This window comes from Tachysurus fulvidraco, chromosome 24, assembly GCF_022655615.1.
Source record: "Tachysurus fulvidraco isolate hzauxx_2018 chromosome 24, HZAU_PFXX_2.0, whole genome shotgun sequence".
Taxonomy (NCBI): Eukaryota; Metazoa; Chordata; class Actinopteri; order Siluriformes; family Bagridae; genus Tachysurus; species Tachysurus fulvidraco.
In genome coordinates, this window is record NC_062541.1 from 17,228,751 (window position 1) to 17,245,379 (window position 16,629).

Consider the following 16,629-nt stretch of genomic DNA (forward strand, 5'->3'; position numbering starts at 1 on the left):
ACCACCCAAAGCTGAACTGGACCATGGAGCAATGGGAGATGGCACCAGGATGCACTGTGGGAAGAAGGTGAGCCGGAGAAGGCGGTGTGATGCTCTGGGCAATGTTCTGCTGGGAAACCTTGGGTCCTGCATTCATGTGGATGTGACTTTGACACTGTTCCAGACCCAGTTCACCTCTTCAATAGCAGCAGTGTCCTCTTTCAGCAGGATGATGCTCACTGACACGCTGTAAACATTGTCCAGGAACCGTTTGAGGAACATGACCAAGTGCAGGATGATGTGTTGACTCCTGATGGAGCATCTGTGGGATCTGCTGGAGAAACAAGTCTGATCCATGGAGGCTCCACCTCACATCTTACACCACTTGAAGTGTCTGCTGCTGACGTCTTGGTGTCAGTGATACAATATTTTTGTTATATTACCCCTGAATTGCCCCAGGCATCAGTGTATCTGAAAATGATGGCAATTTTCTGTATGCATCCTTTCCAGTATTCCTTTGTAACTGAAGGTCAGAATACAGCCTCCATGTTCCTCATAATTCTCTGATATTTATATATTTGATATTTATTTCTAAGACCTGAGGCATGGACCGGACCACAAGATGGCAGTCTAAAATCACACGGCTGTGAAATCCACCCCAGAGCTGGATGCCGCCGTTACAGAGGAAACTGCTGAATCCAAATAAAGAACAGTTCCCCAGATGTTTGGATTCGAAAGGCCAATAAGCGCTGGCTCTGTGGGAGTCTTCTGTCAGCACATGAAACCTGAGCAGCTTAGTTGCAATTAACTTCAGTTTGCTGTGTTATTCTCTGCTGTTTGGGAGGTGGATGTTGTGGGTGACCATCATTACTGCACCTTATCCACTGTACTCCCACTCCTGCAACACTGAGCCATGATATTCAATACTCCCTGACAGGAAACTGCTAGTGCGGATCCAGATTCTGTTCCTGTCCTCTAAAATAAAATTAGAAGGCCTCGTAACAGTAGACCCGCATGCATGTAGCGTGATTTCAACATTTCTACAATTCCAAAAGTGGAAATGCAAAAAAAAAAAAAAAATGCAACGAATCGATTGAGGGAAACATCTGAGATTTGATTTTGACAATGTGATGATGTTCCACAAAGGAGTAGCTAGCTTTGGAAAAAGCACAGCCGGCTATTATCTGGAACGCTAACTACAGGTCTGCACTCAGTCATAGCTCGACGCCAGCACAAAGACAGCTACAGCGACTCATCTGTACGAGCTGTCTCGAGTCTCTCTGAGAAAACAGCACATCTGGTTTAGGTTATACGGAACACTACGAAGCTTTAACACGAACCACGGCTCTGTTTTCACACTACGGATATGAGAGAGGTCATAAGCAATAGGACTGATGGAACCTCAAATCCCACAAATCCTTGCTGGTAATACAAGCTGCAGGCAATATTGTTAGGCTGAGAGTTTACAGTCTTGGGGAGAAATCTTTCCTTGCTAGCGAGTGGGTGGGTGGGATGAAGAACGGTTTTGTGCTGAGGTGCCTCCTATAAAGAAAAGAGGAAGCTGCAAGACACGATCGAAACCGCAGAGGAAATCAGCGCCTGGAGTCAATCACCGGCTAAAGCCCTGAACGTCACCAGGATGAAGAGACGAGCAGGAAAAAGCTTTCGTGACTCCTCCCACTGCTGTCCTGCTAATTACCTGCTTAAAAACTAGCATCAGGACAATGATTCCACAGAATGATAACAAAACCTGAATGTCGTGGAGATGTTTCTTGCCAGGAACAAGCAAACTTCCACTAAATGATATTTTTAATAATGGTTGTTACATATTATTATTTAAAATATTGTTAGAAAATCGATATATTATATATAATATATAAAATATTAATTCTAATATATTTTAATATCATTATGAACAGTACAACATTACTGTTTACACTCGTTTTCACAACACCCTTTTTTTAAGCCACAGGTAAAAGTGAATGTAACACCGAATGTATTCCTCTGTTATTAAGTGATGCTTAACGCCATCACAAACGTAATGAAAGAAGATTCATCCATCCATCCATCTTCTACCGCTTATCCGGGGCCGGGTCGCTGGGGCAGCAGACTGAGCAGGGACGCCCAGACTTCCTTCTCCCCAGACACTTCCTCCAGCTCTTCCGGGGGAATACCGAGGCATTCCCAGGCCAGCCGAGAGACATAGTCTCTCCAGCGTATCCTAGGTCTTCCCCGGGGCCTCCTCCCGGTTAGACATGCCCGGAACTCCTCCCCAGGGAGGCGTCCAGGAGGCATCTGGAACAGATGCCAGAGCCACCTCAGCTGACTCCTCTCGATGTGGAGGAGCAGCGGCTCTACTGAGCTCCTCCCGAGTGACCCGAGCTCCTCACCCTAAGGGATCGCCCAGCCACCCTACGGAGGAAACTCATTTCGGCCGGCTGTATCCGGGATCTTGTCCTTTCAGTCATGACCCAAAGCTCATGACCATAGGTGGAAGAAGATGCTGGAACAAAAAGTTCAGAAGTACAGAAAGGTCCAGGAAGCTCAGTATAGTTATGAGTATCTGCTGGGATGGTGGACAGGAACGCCAAACTGCAAGCTTGTGAATGTTAGCATTAGCTTATGTGCCTTATTCAGTACACCATCAGTGTCCACTAAATCTTGAATCAGGAGTAAATCGCCAGGCAACATAAATCTTATCACAGGGAACGTCATGAAGAAAAATCTATGTTGTGCTTTTGTGCATTTATTTTTGTGTTTAAAGAACATCCCTTTCTCCCAGTATGTGCCAGGGTGTTTCTCCAGCCCTAATGCCAGCTCTTACTCGGGCGCAGTATGGAGCCGGACACTCATGAGTGCATGCTGCAAGGGATTGATGAAAAAAGATGCAAATATTGTTTGTTTGTTTGTTTTTTCCTGTGACGTGAGTGTTCACAGACCAAGCAGTACTGTTTGTTCATGAACTGTTCTCCATCACTCCAATAATTACATTCCCCATTAAATCAAACCAGAAGGCTTGCTGTGACGCACATTTGCCTGAGATGAGGTTTCAGCCTGTAGACCTGTTCAGTTCATTATGGGATGGAGGTCTGATTGTGTCCTCCACGGAAAGGTCACTCGATTCCCGCTCTCGCAACAGGGACCCCCAGTTAACGCTCAGTTCACCTGGACCTGCTACGTCTAGCGTTTTCTGGGACTAGTCTCACTTCCCTGTGTCTCCCTAAAGCGGTAAATAAAAAAGCATACATCTACTGCTGTGTTTAAAGCCACATGAGGACGAGAGCATCAAGGCTAAGGCTGAATTTTGTGCAAAAAAGAGCTGCATTTGTTTTTATAAGGGCTCAATCATTGCAGCTGCAAACTGGCAGGCCAGCAGCTGGTGTCTCACAAAGCAAGGCAGCTGGATAAAGTGGGCCAGCGGTGGGGTATCATGGCAGCTTGAGAACTCATAAATCATTCTCCCTTAGACCTGAAATAATACTTCAGTGTATGGTATAAAATAATATACTCACATGACCCGTGCACCACATTACAGGAGGATCTGTCTGCCTGGTAGAAGGAATAAGTTTCTATTCGTGATCCTGTCCAAGCTACACTAAATAGCCAAATCTATGTTCAATCCTGAACTTCAGACCATCTCATTCCAGATTTAATCACCTCCACTCTTCTGTTCTGTTCTGTGAAGACTTACCACTAGATGTTGGAGTGAGTCTGTGTGGGTTTGTGTTCATTCAGCTACAAGAGCATTAGTGAGATCAGACACTGATGGTGTAAGAGTGAGGAGGTCTGGGGTTCAGTCGGTGTTCAGTGGGGTTGAGTCAGAGTCAGGGCTCAGTGCAGGACACTCGAGATCTTCTACTCCAACCTTCACACACCATGTCTTCATGGAGCTCTGTGCTTTGTGTACAGGGACACTGTTATGATGGGACAAGGGTCGAGTCCCTGAGTTCCAGTGAAGGGAAACTGTAGCGTTACAACAAGCGCACATACTGGTGTGATGATCAAACATTTGGACTTCTAGATGTTCTGCGGTTTCTTCTGATTGATTTACAATAACAGCATTTGTAATATGCGTGTACTGTATAGAAGCCTGATTAAATCACTGCGGAGAGTATTACACAAGTGTTTAAATGAATATGAATAGATTTATTTGGACAAATTTAGTTAATGCTTTTTAGTTCAGGTGTAGGAGATAAATCAGCAGGGAGAAAACCTCAGACAAGAATGATCCATATTCATAAACAAAGCTCTGGGTCTCAACATGGAACATGAAATTCAAGGCCTTTGACCATCTAAAGGTCCATTATAAAACACAGCAACGTGTGCTACAACAAAACTAATCAAAGGTCAGGACTAAAAGTGAAAAAAGTCACACTATAAACTAAAACTCAGCGCTAATAGGAGTGAAGACAGTAGAGCTCACAATGCTGCTCCTTCATCTCGTAAGATATGATGCATATAAACGCGGCTGGATTTTATATACCGTCACAAACGTTTAACAAATCTCCCTCCACTGGAGAAACTAGTTGCTCTGCCCACCGATAAACATTATTACTATGGCAACCAGTAGCCTGCTATGAATGCATAATAGTCACGAGTAACTGCATATGACTGCAGTGATGTCATAATGATAATAATAATAATGATAAGGATAATTATAATAATTAGTAATAATAAGAATGATGATGGTGATAATAATAAGTAATAATAATACTCATAGTTTGTATTAATAATAATAATAATAACAATAATAACAATAATATAAGTAATAATTAGTAATAATGAGTTAGGATATGTTTTTAACATGGGAGAACGACATGAACATGCTGTATTTCCTCTGTCCAGTGTCTCAGAGCTGTTCGATTGAAAAAGGCCCACGGACGGAAGGAGGATCTGCTGAACTCTGTCCATTGTGTGTATTTCAGTAAGCTGTGTGTTTCCATCTCTTATCTCCTAGCGGTGAAGACAGACGCTCCCTACAGCACGCTCTTAATGGAAGCTTCCTGCCTGATATTTTCCACCATTTAGGATAAATATATATCGCGCCTCTGCTGAGAGGAGTGACACCTTTTTTTTGACAGGGTCCAAAAAAGGCCATCGTTAGGGCCAAGTAGCAAATTTATGACCATAATAAATCATATTTATCACCGAAGGAAGGTTGAAATGCTTTCACATGGCGAGGTGAGAGTACAGGAGGTTCTGGGGTCTGTGTGTATGAGGGAGGAAGGAGTTTCTTTTTTCCAAGTGTCAATGAAATGCACATTAATAATTCTCCGAAGCAGAGTGGCGCAGTGGATGTGTGGGAGAGCGTGTGTGCCGACAGCCGACATGGACGTGGGAGTCATGTGACCATCAGAGAGGTTTACGCATTAGTGAGGCTGACAGGCTGACAGGCTACACTACAGGGGGTCGAGATAGAAGTTACAGATACAAACTGTGTGTGTGTGGGTGTGTGTGTGTGTTGTGTGTATGTGTGTGTGTATTGTGTGTATGTGTGTGTGTGTGTGTGTGTATGCTCTATGGACATTTCCTTCCTGCTCCTCCTGCTCTCTTCTTACAATTTCCACATGAAAAATCAGAGAGTTTTGAGAGGCTCCACCTTTTCCACGATGTTACTTCAGACCAACTCGTGTCCGTCTGGAGGCCGACTGCAGTTTGTACATTTTCATACACACTCCAGACTCTGTGTCTTTTCCCTACTGTTTCCTGACTACCTACACGGACACGCGACTAATCCCCGTTCAACAATATCCTGAGAGGAAAAGCAAATACTCAGCTGTCAGCGGCGAACGTTAGAAATATGTAAATACGCCTCAGGACTGCTCGCTAGTGGGAAGTCAGCATTATGCAAAACAGCACTTAGCAGATTTGGGGGTAATTATTCGTCCAGGGAAATGTTAGGTGTGTGTTCTGTGAAGAAAACATCAGTATTTTTTCTAAGGTGCACCGTGAGGACCGGTTTAAAGATTCATAAAGGTGGGAAGCGCTGCAGGACTGAGCCTGGTGCTGCTTCTAAAAATAAAGCTCATAATGTACGAGGAGAAGCAGAGCAGAGCACAGCCAGGTGACCGGACTGTACTGTGGAGACTCATGCCAGAATGATGTAACCAGGGGTGCAGAGGCATAGACTCTGTCTGTCTCGCTCTGTCTGCCTCTCTCTCTCTGTCTGTCTGTCTCTTTCTCTCTGTCTCTGTCTGTCTCTTTCTCTCTGCTTGTTTCTCTCTCTCTGTCTGCCTCTCTGTCTTTCTTTCTCTCTGTCTGTCTCTCTCGCTCTGTAAGCCCCCCTCTCTCTGTCTCTTTCTCTCTGTCTGTCTTTCTCTCTCTCTCTCTGTCTCTTTCTCTCTCTGCCTGCCTCTCTCTCTCTTTCTCTCTCTCTGTCCGTCTCTCTCTCTCTCTCTCTGTCTGTCTCTCTCTCTGCCTCTTTCTCTCTGTCTCTCTCTCTCTTTGTCTGCCCGTCTCTCTGTCTGTCTAACTCACTCTCTCTCTCTTTCTCTCTGTCTGTCTCTCTCTCTGTCTGTCTAACTCACTCTCTCTCTTTCTCTCTGTCTGTCTAACTCTGTCTGCCTCTCTCTCTGTCTAACTCTCTCGCTCTCTCCTTCTCTCTGTCTGTCTAACTCTCACTCTCTCCGTCTTTCTGTCTGTCTGTCTGTCTCTCTCTCTGTCTGTCTAACTCTCTCTCTTTCTGTCTCTCTCTCACTTTCTCTCTGTCTGTCTAACTCTCTCTTTCTCTCTGTCTGTCTAACTCTCTCTTTCTCTCTGTCTGTCTAACTCTGTCTCTCCCTCTCTAACTCTCTCTCTTGCTCTCTCCTTCTCTCTGTCTGTCTAACTATCACTCTCTCCGTCTTTCTGTGTCTTTCTCTCTCTCTGTCTGTCTCTCTCTCTCTGTCTGTCTGTCTCACACACACACAGAAACTCTGTTGTTTTCTTCTACACTGTTCTCCACCCTGTTCCCTTCACCCCCCCTCACTTCACAGACGTGATCTTCCTTTTTATTTATTTCATGTTACATTTCCCACCTCTTCTTTCACAAAAGCTACAAGACAATAATCCTCCATCACTGACAGACCGTTACTGTGAGTAGTCAGCAGTAATCAGCCCTGATCCTGCTGCGGATTGGTCCTGACTCGGTTGTCCGTGGGCTGCGGATATCTGAGAGCATGCAGTGTACAGTAACTCTGTCCTGACTGGGACATACAGCACATCCAATAGTAAAGTAAACGGAGTGATGTGACGGTCCTGAGCTGCTGTGACAGTGTGTGAGCAGTCTGTCAGGATTCGACTGTGTGTGTGTGTGTGTGTGTGTGTGTGTGTGTGTGTGTGTGTGTGTGCGCGCATGAGCGAGCTAAAGTGTAAATAATTCACACAGTAGTGATGCTGATGGAGTGATGCTACTATCTATGTGAACAGGATTCCAGACTGTTCTGTAGTTCTTTAGCTCATCAGTAATGTTTCATTCACTAGCTTTCTGTCTAATTAGTGAAGAATCCAGGCTTTAGATAGAATATACTTTAGACTTTAGGTGGTGAACCGATAAGCATCACTTCAGTCTTGTCAGTGTTCAGACAAAGATCATTTTCAGACATCCATTTCTTAATCTCAGTAAAACACTGAGAAAGTAAAGACAGGCATATTGAATGTATATAGATCTGTGGCATTGGCATAAAAGTGATAGTTAAGACCAAGTGATATTAAAAGCTGGCCAAATGGAAAAATGTAAATACTAAAAAGTAATGGGCCCAAAACTGATCCCTGAGGAACACCAGATTGCACCACACCGACCTTACACTGCTTACAATCAGATAAAGCACAATGTTTCTATTTAATACTATAAGGCTGATTGTTTCTGATATTTAGCTCGGTTTCTATTTCTTGCGCCCAAAGATTCTGTGTAAAAGATCGACAAAACATCCGTCTGTTAAATGCCTAAAAATTAGCGAAACTAACCCCTGAGAGCTGTGATGTTGTTGCTACTGTAAAGCGGCACCTGATCAGACAGCTGCGGGATGATGAGTGAGTCTGAGCGTCTCTACGGTTCCCTGAAACAAAAACCTGTAGGATTTTTCCATCGGTTTTTGGATGACTGGAGAAAATTGCAGGGAAGCAACCTGGTGAGTGAGGGGTTAAGTCTCAGCTCCGGTCCTGATGAAATGGGAGGCGTGTGTCATGAGTAAAAACCCGTGTTGAAATCAAAACCATGTGAATCTGATGATGCACTGCGGTGACACCGAACGGGGGGAACGTCGAAGGACGACAAGATTAACAACAACAACATGTTTTGATCATTAAGATAATCCTCAGAAATGAAGACAACGGTTCTAAATTTTGAAGCCACCAACACATCGTCCCTAACGAGGATCCGCTCTGCTCTTCCTGTGGAGGAATCCGAATGAATGTAAAGTTATTAATAGAAACAGTCTCATGTAGTACTAGATGTAGATGAGAAATAGCGTGTAGATTTCACGTTCGGTGTGATGATGTTAATCATGTGCGATGTACAAGAGGTGTATTTTATGTTGTGGCTTATTTCAGAGTTCAGGAATTTTAAACCAAAAAAAAAAAAAAAAAAAGGAAGGAAGTGCAGAAATGCTGACTGCTTTCCGGGTTTAAGGACTTGATCCTGCGGCTCCTCAAATCCCCAAATGACCGACGCGTGCTCAAATAATCCATTTATATTAACTAAACTAAATTATCAACTAAAATCTAATAATTAGTATTATTAGAAACACCGATTCATTATTTCTTCCTATGTGTGTGAGACACTCAGTGTGTTTCTCCTGTGTGTGTGTGTGTGTGTGTGTGTGTGTGTGTGTGTGTGTGTGTGTGTGTGTGTGTGTGTGTGTGTGTGTGTGTGTGTGAGATCAGTATGGAGGAGCACACTGCCCCGTCACTGTTGTTGACTGACCTGCTTGATCTAAAGATCTCTGAAGTCTCAGTTCCTCTCAGTCAGTAGTAATGAATCACATGTAAGAGTCATTATGTACCAGAGCCATCAGTTATTAGGAATTCACCTAAGTAAACACATTCATCTCTCTCTGTCTCTCTCATTCTCTCTCTCATTCTCTCTCTCTTTCCCCTCTCTCTCTCATTCGCTCTCTTTCCCCCTCTCTCTCTCTTTCTCTCTTTCCCTCTGTCTCTCTCTTCCCCCCTCTCTCTCTGATCCATCTCATTTCCCACATTATCAGGATAATATAAAGTCTACCTGCTCCGTTCTCTGCACATAAACACTAGGTCTGGTATTTATTAGATGGAGTCTGACTCCATATTGTTCACTGACCTTTAGCTGTAGTCAGTATTCTGTGGACCTCCAGCACTTAACACCAAGGTCTGGAAATAGGTTTATCACTTCCAGGGCCCTTAAAGCAGACTCAACAGTTTCCAGCAGGCCGTACCCTTTACGGGGCTCGATGCTATATAAGTAAGAATGTCTTGACGTCCTCACTGTGTACTCGAGTGTATATCGTCTCTAACACTTCTTTACAACATGGAAGTAGAAGCTGCTGCCATGATGACAACAAACATGTACTGTGTGTGGGACCTAATTTAAAGACATTTGTCAGACATTTAGATCGTCAGCCAGAGAGTCGGTGGCCATCTTGAACGCGTTTTCTCACCCAGCGTCTGTGGCCGGTAGCCCCGCCCCCTTCCTCTACGCAAGCAAAGCGGAGTGTTAAGTGCAGGAAGTGTCCGACGTTCATGCTCAGGTGTTGGAGCTGAAGAAGTGAATCATCCGGCTCAATGACGTGCACGTCTTCTTCTTCGTCTTCTTCTTCTTCCTCCTTGGTGTTTTCAGTAGAGCGAACACACTGGAGTGCAGAAGTGATTAGCCGTTGGGTTGCTAACACCAATAATCCCTGATGTGAGCTGAAGAGCCGGCTTTCGTATATTTTTATATAAACATGCAGTCTGGTGTGTGTTCTGCTTTCTATCACAGCAACTGGTCAACATTCTCTCTCTCTCATTCTCTCTCTCTCTTTATCTCTCTCATTCTCTTTCTCTCTCTTTATCTCTCTTTATCTCTCTCTCTCTCTCTCTCTCATTCTCTGTCTCTCTCATTCTCTCTCTCTCTCTCTCTCTCTCTCTCATTCTCCGTCTCTCTCATTCTCTCTCTCTCTCTCTCTCTCTTTATCTCTCTCATTCTCTTTCTCTCTCTTTCTCTCTCTCATTCTCTTTCTCTCTCTCACATTCTCTCTCTCTCATTCTCTGTCTCTCTCTTTTTCTCTCTCATTCTCTGTCTCTCTCTTTATCTCTCTCATTCTCTTTCTCTCTCTCTCATTCTCTTTCTCTCTCTCTCTCTCTCTCTCATTCTCTGTCTCTCTCTCTCATTCTCTGTCTCTCTCTCTCTCATTCTCTGTCTCTCTCTTTATCTCTCTCATTCTCTTTCTCTCTCTCTCTCTCTCTCGTCCTCTCTCACTCTTCTCTCTCCTTCTCTTTCTCTCTCCTCTCTCTTTCCTCTCTCTCTCCTCTTCTCCTTCTCTCTCTCTTATTCTCTCTCTCTCTCACTCATTCTCTCTTGCTTTCTCCTCTTACGCTCATCTCCCTGTCTCTCTCTCTCCTTCATTCTCTGTTTCCCTATTCTCTTCCCATCTCTTCTTTCTCTCATTTCTCTCCTCATCCTTCTCTCTCTCTCTTCTCTCTTCTCTCTCCTCTCTCATCTTCTCCCTCTCCTCTTCTTCTTTCCTTTCTCTCTCTCTCCTGCTCCGTCTGCTCTTCTTCTCTCTCTTCCCTCTCTCTTCTCTCTCTCTCTTCTTCTCTCTCTCTCGCTCTCTCTCTCTCTTCGCTTCTCTCTCCTCTTCTCTCTCCTCCTTCTCTTTCCTCTCTCTTCCTCTTCTTCTCTCTTTCTCTCATATTCTCTTCTCCTCTCTCCTCTCTCTCTCTTTCTCTCGTCTCCTCTTCTCTCGTCCTTTTTTCCTTCTCTCTCATCTTCTCTCGTTCTCTCTCCTCTCTTCGGGTCTCTCTTCTTCACTTCTCTCTTCTTTCTCTCTCTCCCTTCTTCTCTCTCTGTCGTCCCTCTTCTCTCGTTCCTCTCTCTCTTCTCTCTCTCTCTTCATCTCTCATTCTCTCCTCTCTTCTGCATTCCTTCTCGTCTCTCTCACTTCTCACTTTTTCTCTCTCTCTCTTCTCTGCCTCTTCCTTTCTTTCTCTCTCCTCTCTCATTTCTCTCCGTCTTTATCTCCCCCCCCTCTCCCCCTCGCTCTCTCATAAATCTCGTTTCTCTCTCTCTCTCTTTCTCTTCTGCGTCTCATCTCTCTCTCGATCATTCTCCTTCTCTCATTCTCTCATTCTTCATCTCGTCCCCCTATCACCTCTCTCTCTTCTCCTCTCTCTCTGCCCTCTCTAATTCTCTTTCTCTCTCTTTTTCTCTTTCTCATTCTCTTCTCTTCCATGTCTACGCTATCTCTTTCTCTCATCTTTATCTCTCTACATTACTCTTCCTCTCATCTCTCTCATTCTCTTTCTCTCTCTCTCATTCTCTCTCTCATTCTCTGTCTCTCTCTCATTCTCTGTCTCTCTCTCACTCATTCTCTGTCTCTCTCTCTCACATCCTTCTCTTCTTCTCCTCTCTCTCTCATCTCTCGTCATTGCTCTGTCTCGGTCATCTTTATCTCTCTCTCTCTCCTTCTCTTCTCTTTCGTCTCTCTGCTCAATCTAATCCATGCCTTCCGTCTGCTCAGTCTCTCTCATTCTCTCATTCTCTGTCTCTCTCTCTCATTCTCTGTCTCACATACACACCCCACACACGAGCGTGTCGTTCTCCTTACAGTCGAGATACAGTCGCCGGTGTGTTTATACATTTGTAGTGAGGATCGCTGCACCAGTAACGTGTAGAAGAGTGCACAAGGATACAGTAACTATCCATGACCAGTAAGAGCGATCTAAATACACACAGCCATTCACAGGATTCTTATTATTATGTTGTATGCCCCATGCTTTCCCTGTTCAGTTTGAGGTCAACGGACAAAGGCTATATGATGTCGAGCAGTTGAAATACAGGGCCGATAGGAAAGAGGAAGTGTGCAAAGTGTGGTGTAACCCAAGCTTATGACCACAGGCACCTTCTTTTGCATGGTGTAACCACTTTAGCTTATGTTCATACTTTAAAGCTCATTTCCAACCACTTTTTACATTTTGCCGAGGTACAAAGGAGGCGAGAGCGTGTTCTGATGGATGGATGGACACTCTGCTAAAACGTTTGAGCAAATGGTGGTGGCAGTTAATGAAGTCTGATATTAAGAGATCCGAACATGAGGAGAGGTCACTGAGGCCCTGGGATTGATCCAAGAGGAGACGAGTCTTTCTCTGAAGAAGAGGGAAAGCGTTAGGACCAGTAGGGTGTGATGTCAGGACCCAGCACTACAGAGGAACAGGGTAAGGATAACGTGTGTATGGAATTAAGCAGAGCTAGCCTGGTTTAACTACACAACATATACACTGTACACCTTGCTGCTGAAATGTGAGGGAATTTATTTCAGGTGTTACTTTTATTCTGCTTTCGAGTTCATAGGATCCTGAACACTGTTGGATTTAAAGACAAGACATTCTCTTTATCATGTTGATGTTATCAACAGTTCACTGGGGAATGCGGAGATGAGAAACCGGGTCAAATACAAGCTATTTCTGAGCAAGAGATTTTCTCCCAGATTCCCCCCCTGTAATCTGACACAACATCTGACCTCTCGGTTTTTGTAACTGATCCACAGTTTCCTTCCCCAGAAAGAGAAGGGAAAAAAGGGAAGTTAGCTAATTCTCAAGAGGAACACTGACACTCATGAGAGGCTCCCAGATGCATCCACAAGCTTAGAAACAAGTGCCTTATTGTCTGCTGGAGTTTGGACAACGTGAGCTAAGTGGAGACTCAGAGACGCAGAATGCTGCAGCAACATGGGATCGAAATTTCCAACGTGATATCAGCCGGATTCCGTCCATAAAGGCACCTATTGTATGACGTGTATGAGCCCCATGTGCATGAATCCCAGCAGGAGTCGGGCAGGCTGACCGCTGAAGGTCACGTCGCCATTAAAATATCACCAGTATTATCGACGAGCTGATTGGTCTGTCTGACGATGAACATATTTAAAAAGACAAAATGGTAACGACACACTACACCATACTCCTCCTGAGCAAAAAAAAAAGAGCTTTATCTTATCTACAACCAAGAAAACAAACAGTGTCCCAGAAAAGCACGCCCGCTCAAACACGTCACATCCATTGTGAGTGAGCAGGAAGCCGTGGGGTCAGAGATTTGCTTATTTAAGGAACACGGGAAGGAAATGGTGAGCAAAGGAGCTGATGAGCTCCAAATGGAGGCAGGAAATGGACTAATGTCTGAGTCTTCTCAATGTCAGCCAGATCCATGATGTTACGATGCGCTTCGGAGAAGACGATGATGCCCGAACTGAGGCACATCGAGCTCGCTCCAAAACCTGAACCCGGGGCAAAGATCTGACTTTCTCAAATAAATGTCTAAAGTGTTCAGCTGTGGTGGCTTGTTTAAGGGAAAAAAAAAAAAAGAAAACACGGGTAAAATGATTAATGAGCAACACATGCTGCATTATCCGAGTTGTTCCGGACAGGAAAAAACATGGAGAGCTGAGAATTACATCACTTCCTGCTATTTTGTGGACTTACACTGCTGAAAAAAATGTAGAAAATGAGACGAGTTCATTGTTGTTACAGCGACATATTAAATTCAAAGTGAAGGGAATATCTTCTGAAACACGGCACGTTCTGTGACTCTTTTATCAATTATTTGAGGAGTTAAAACTAACGCTTCTGCTTCTGATGGTCTGAAGGATGTGTGTTCCTCCACCTTAGTGGGTGGACATGGAGATCTTCATGCTCCTGTTATTACAACATATTCAACACAGTAGAACATTACAGCTTGTGATCTCTTCCAGATGAACGCCTGCTGAATTAGGGCCTGTTTCCCCCCCCCCAGAAACTCATTAACGTGTTTCTCTGGAGGCCTCACGTGAGCTTAATGATGTTGCCTCAATGGCAGATGGGCGTTCTGAATAACGTCTGTGTGGAAATCAGAAATCAGAGTTATGATTAAAAACAAAACTGTATTTGATGTTCTATACAAATCAGCCTGGACAGCATTTCCTCCCGAATTAAAAGAATCGATGTATCGCCATGGCGATCTGGAAGCCCCGACCCTCCCGTTTCTGGCAGGGTAAACGTAGTGCAATATATTTTGGAGTCGGAAAGGAGAAATCATGAGAAATCCTGCTCGTATTAGGCTCGTATTGGACCTGATTATCTTTTTTTTTTTTTTAGAGCTGTCTCAGATATACTACCCTAACCCAAAAAACATTTAAATAAAAGAGAAGAAAAGCTGAGAGTTTTTGACCTAATTTTTTTTTTTATCTAAATTTAACACTTCACAAATAAATGATGATGCTGATCTGAATTGGAGAGTGATAAGAAAGTGATTAGTGGTTTTTGTTCTCCTGCGTCTGGAGTTTTCATGATTGATGCAGTTGCCAGAAAGCAGATCCTGCCAAAACAGCTAGCAGCAGTAGAACATGCTCTCCTTCTCTCCTCAAAGCTAAGATGGTGGAGATGCTTGTTTTTCCATCTTCAGTATCACACTTAAGCCTGGATGAGACTCAGGACATGTCCACGACTCCTGTGAGAGGTGTGTATGACTGGAATATGTGTGGTTTGGACAAGTTATGCTCTCTCCTAAGGCTGCCATGAGGGTACATTCACTCACACCCTCACTCACAAACCAGAGCTCCACATCCACACGACACCTCGAGCAGACCGACAACTCAGTGACTAGCAAAACAGTCTTCTGATAGAATCGACATTATTTTAGAACCCACATGAGCTTCATCTGATAGAAACGTCCGGCGTGTCACAACTGGTTTTCTTCTTTCTTCTTTTAACTAACAGACAACTTAAATGTGTTTTTTTAAAACATGATTCAACAAATATCATGAATGTAAAACATATTTGAATCTATTTATTTAGATTTAGACCTGTATAAACTAATCCTGGGATCGGAGACGGACTGTAAGATCGTGAACTGTAGCAGTGACTCTTTTGTCTCTACATTAAAATGTGTCCCATAGAATACATTTGGATTGGGATGAGAATGAGTCTTTAATAATAATAATAATAATAATAATAATAATAATATGTTTAATTTATATAGCGCCTTTCCCAAGCTCAAGGACACTATGATTGGGACTGGGACGAGTACAGAAATGAGGACAGTGACAGTACAGGGACTGGGATAAGGACTGGGACTGGGACAGTACAGGGACTAGGACGAGGAGGAGTACAGGGATGAGGACAGGGACTGGGGTGGGCTCGTGAAAGAGAAAGTCACACTCTACGGGGTCTCTTTGCGGTGGTTAACCAGTTTAGTTGTGCTCCCTGTGTGTGTGTGCAGTGTGTTAGTTATGTCTGGTGTGTAAAACAACTCGGTGTGTGTTTTCGAGCTGGACAGATTTAAACCTCCTCATTTCCCCAGTTCTATCTAGCTGCTTGCTGTTAACTTGCTGAAGCCCAGGAAAGCTCTTTCTCTGTGCCGCGTCCCTTCAGCTCGTCGAGCCGAGAGACTCATGGAAAGTAAAGCTGGATGACTGCTCCACTCTGGCATTCCCAGTACAGCACGAGAGACAGCACTATTTTACAAAGCCAACATTAGCCAGCTCTAGGACATTCCTCAGACCTGAGAAGGTCGAGTAAACCCACGTACACATGCTCATTACACGTTACTAGGGTTCAGTCAGTCAGGGTGGAATTGCTAACTGATAATAACACACAACATGACATCAATGACCATTTAAGAAAAAAAAAAACAAAAATAAATAAGCCCTTTCTCCTTTAGAGAACAAAGAACATACAGACTCGTACAGTAATATTAGTCACGGTTGACCCACCTACTCCAGAAAGGCCAAATCGCAAGCCAGAACACAGCCTCACTTTCTAGAGAAGCCTAAAAACAGTACAGGAAGTCAGAATCCAGATAGCCTGGCTCTGTTCACAAGACATTCCTCTTGACTCGAAGCTGAGGGACTCAGGGAGTGTCTTCAAACTGAGACTGTGTTCTAAAAATAGACACAGACGAGCAGGTCGTGCTATATAAAACCGTACTCTCTCTCCTCCAATAAAACAGTTGTTTAAAACTACTCACGTCGTGTGTTTCAGGAGACAGAAAGGAATCTGCATAAGGTGGCAGTTAGCGTTAGCGTGCACAGCAACATCATCAGAACCATACAGACACGTTTTCACTGCGAACTGCCTCCGTACTAGCGGTCAAGATAATTTAGTATAATAACAAGCTGTGTTGGTTGTTTGTGGATTTAAAGTGTCACTGATCAGCAATGTGTACAGTCCAAATTCTCCACCTTCATTACAACAGCAACAAGAACCAAATTTTCACTGAATTTAAGTTTACATAAAAACGACAATAAAAACTACAATTCTTCTTTCTGCAGATGACTAAAAGTCCATTTTAAGTGTGAAGTCTGTAAAGGAAACGGTTTGAATCACCTCATATATGTTTTACTGTAATCTTCTAAAAGGAAATACCACATACATTTGCCTACATTCAAGATGTTTCCATTGGTTAAGATGTAATCTTCTTCACCGTGTACAACAAAATCCGCGTCCTGGAGGTCGACATTGCTCGTGTTC

At 43.8% G+C, this 16,629-nt stretch overlaps 1 protein-coding gene and 1 long non-coding RNA gene across 6 annotated transcripts in view; one reads left to right on the top strand and one right to left on the bottom strand.

Moving 5' to 3' along the window:
* The window catches only part of rhbdf1a (rhomboid 5 homolog 1a (Drosophila)), a 40,760-nt gene that overhangs the window by 17,912 nt on the left and 6,219 nt on the right, over positions 1-16,629 (bottom strand). The window lies entirely within an intron of this gene.
* Positions 11,658-13,450, top strand: LOC125140133. The gene is made up of 2 exons (XR_007139375.1): positions 11,658-12,345; positions 12,691-13,450. It is a non-coding gene; the product is annotated as an uncharacterized LOC125140133 (long non-coding RNA).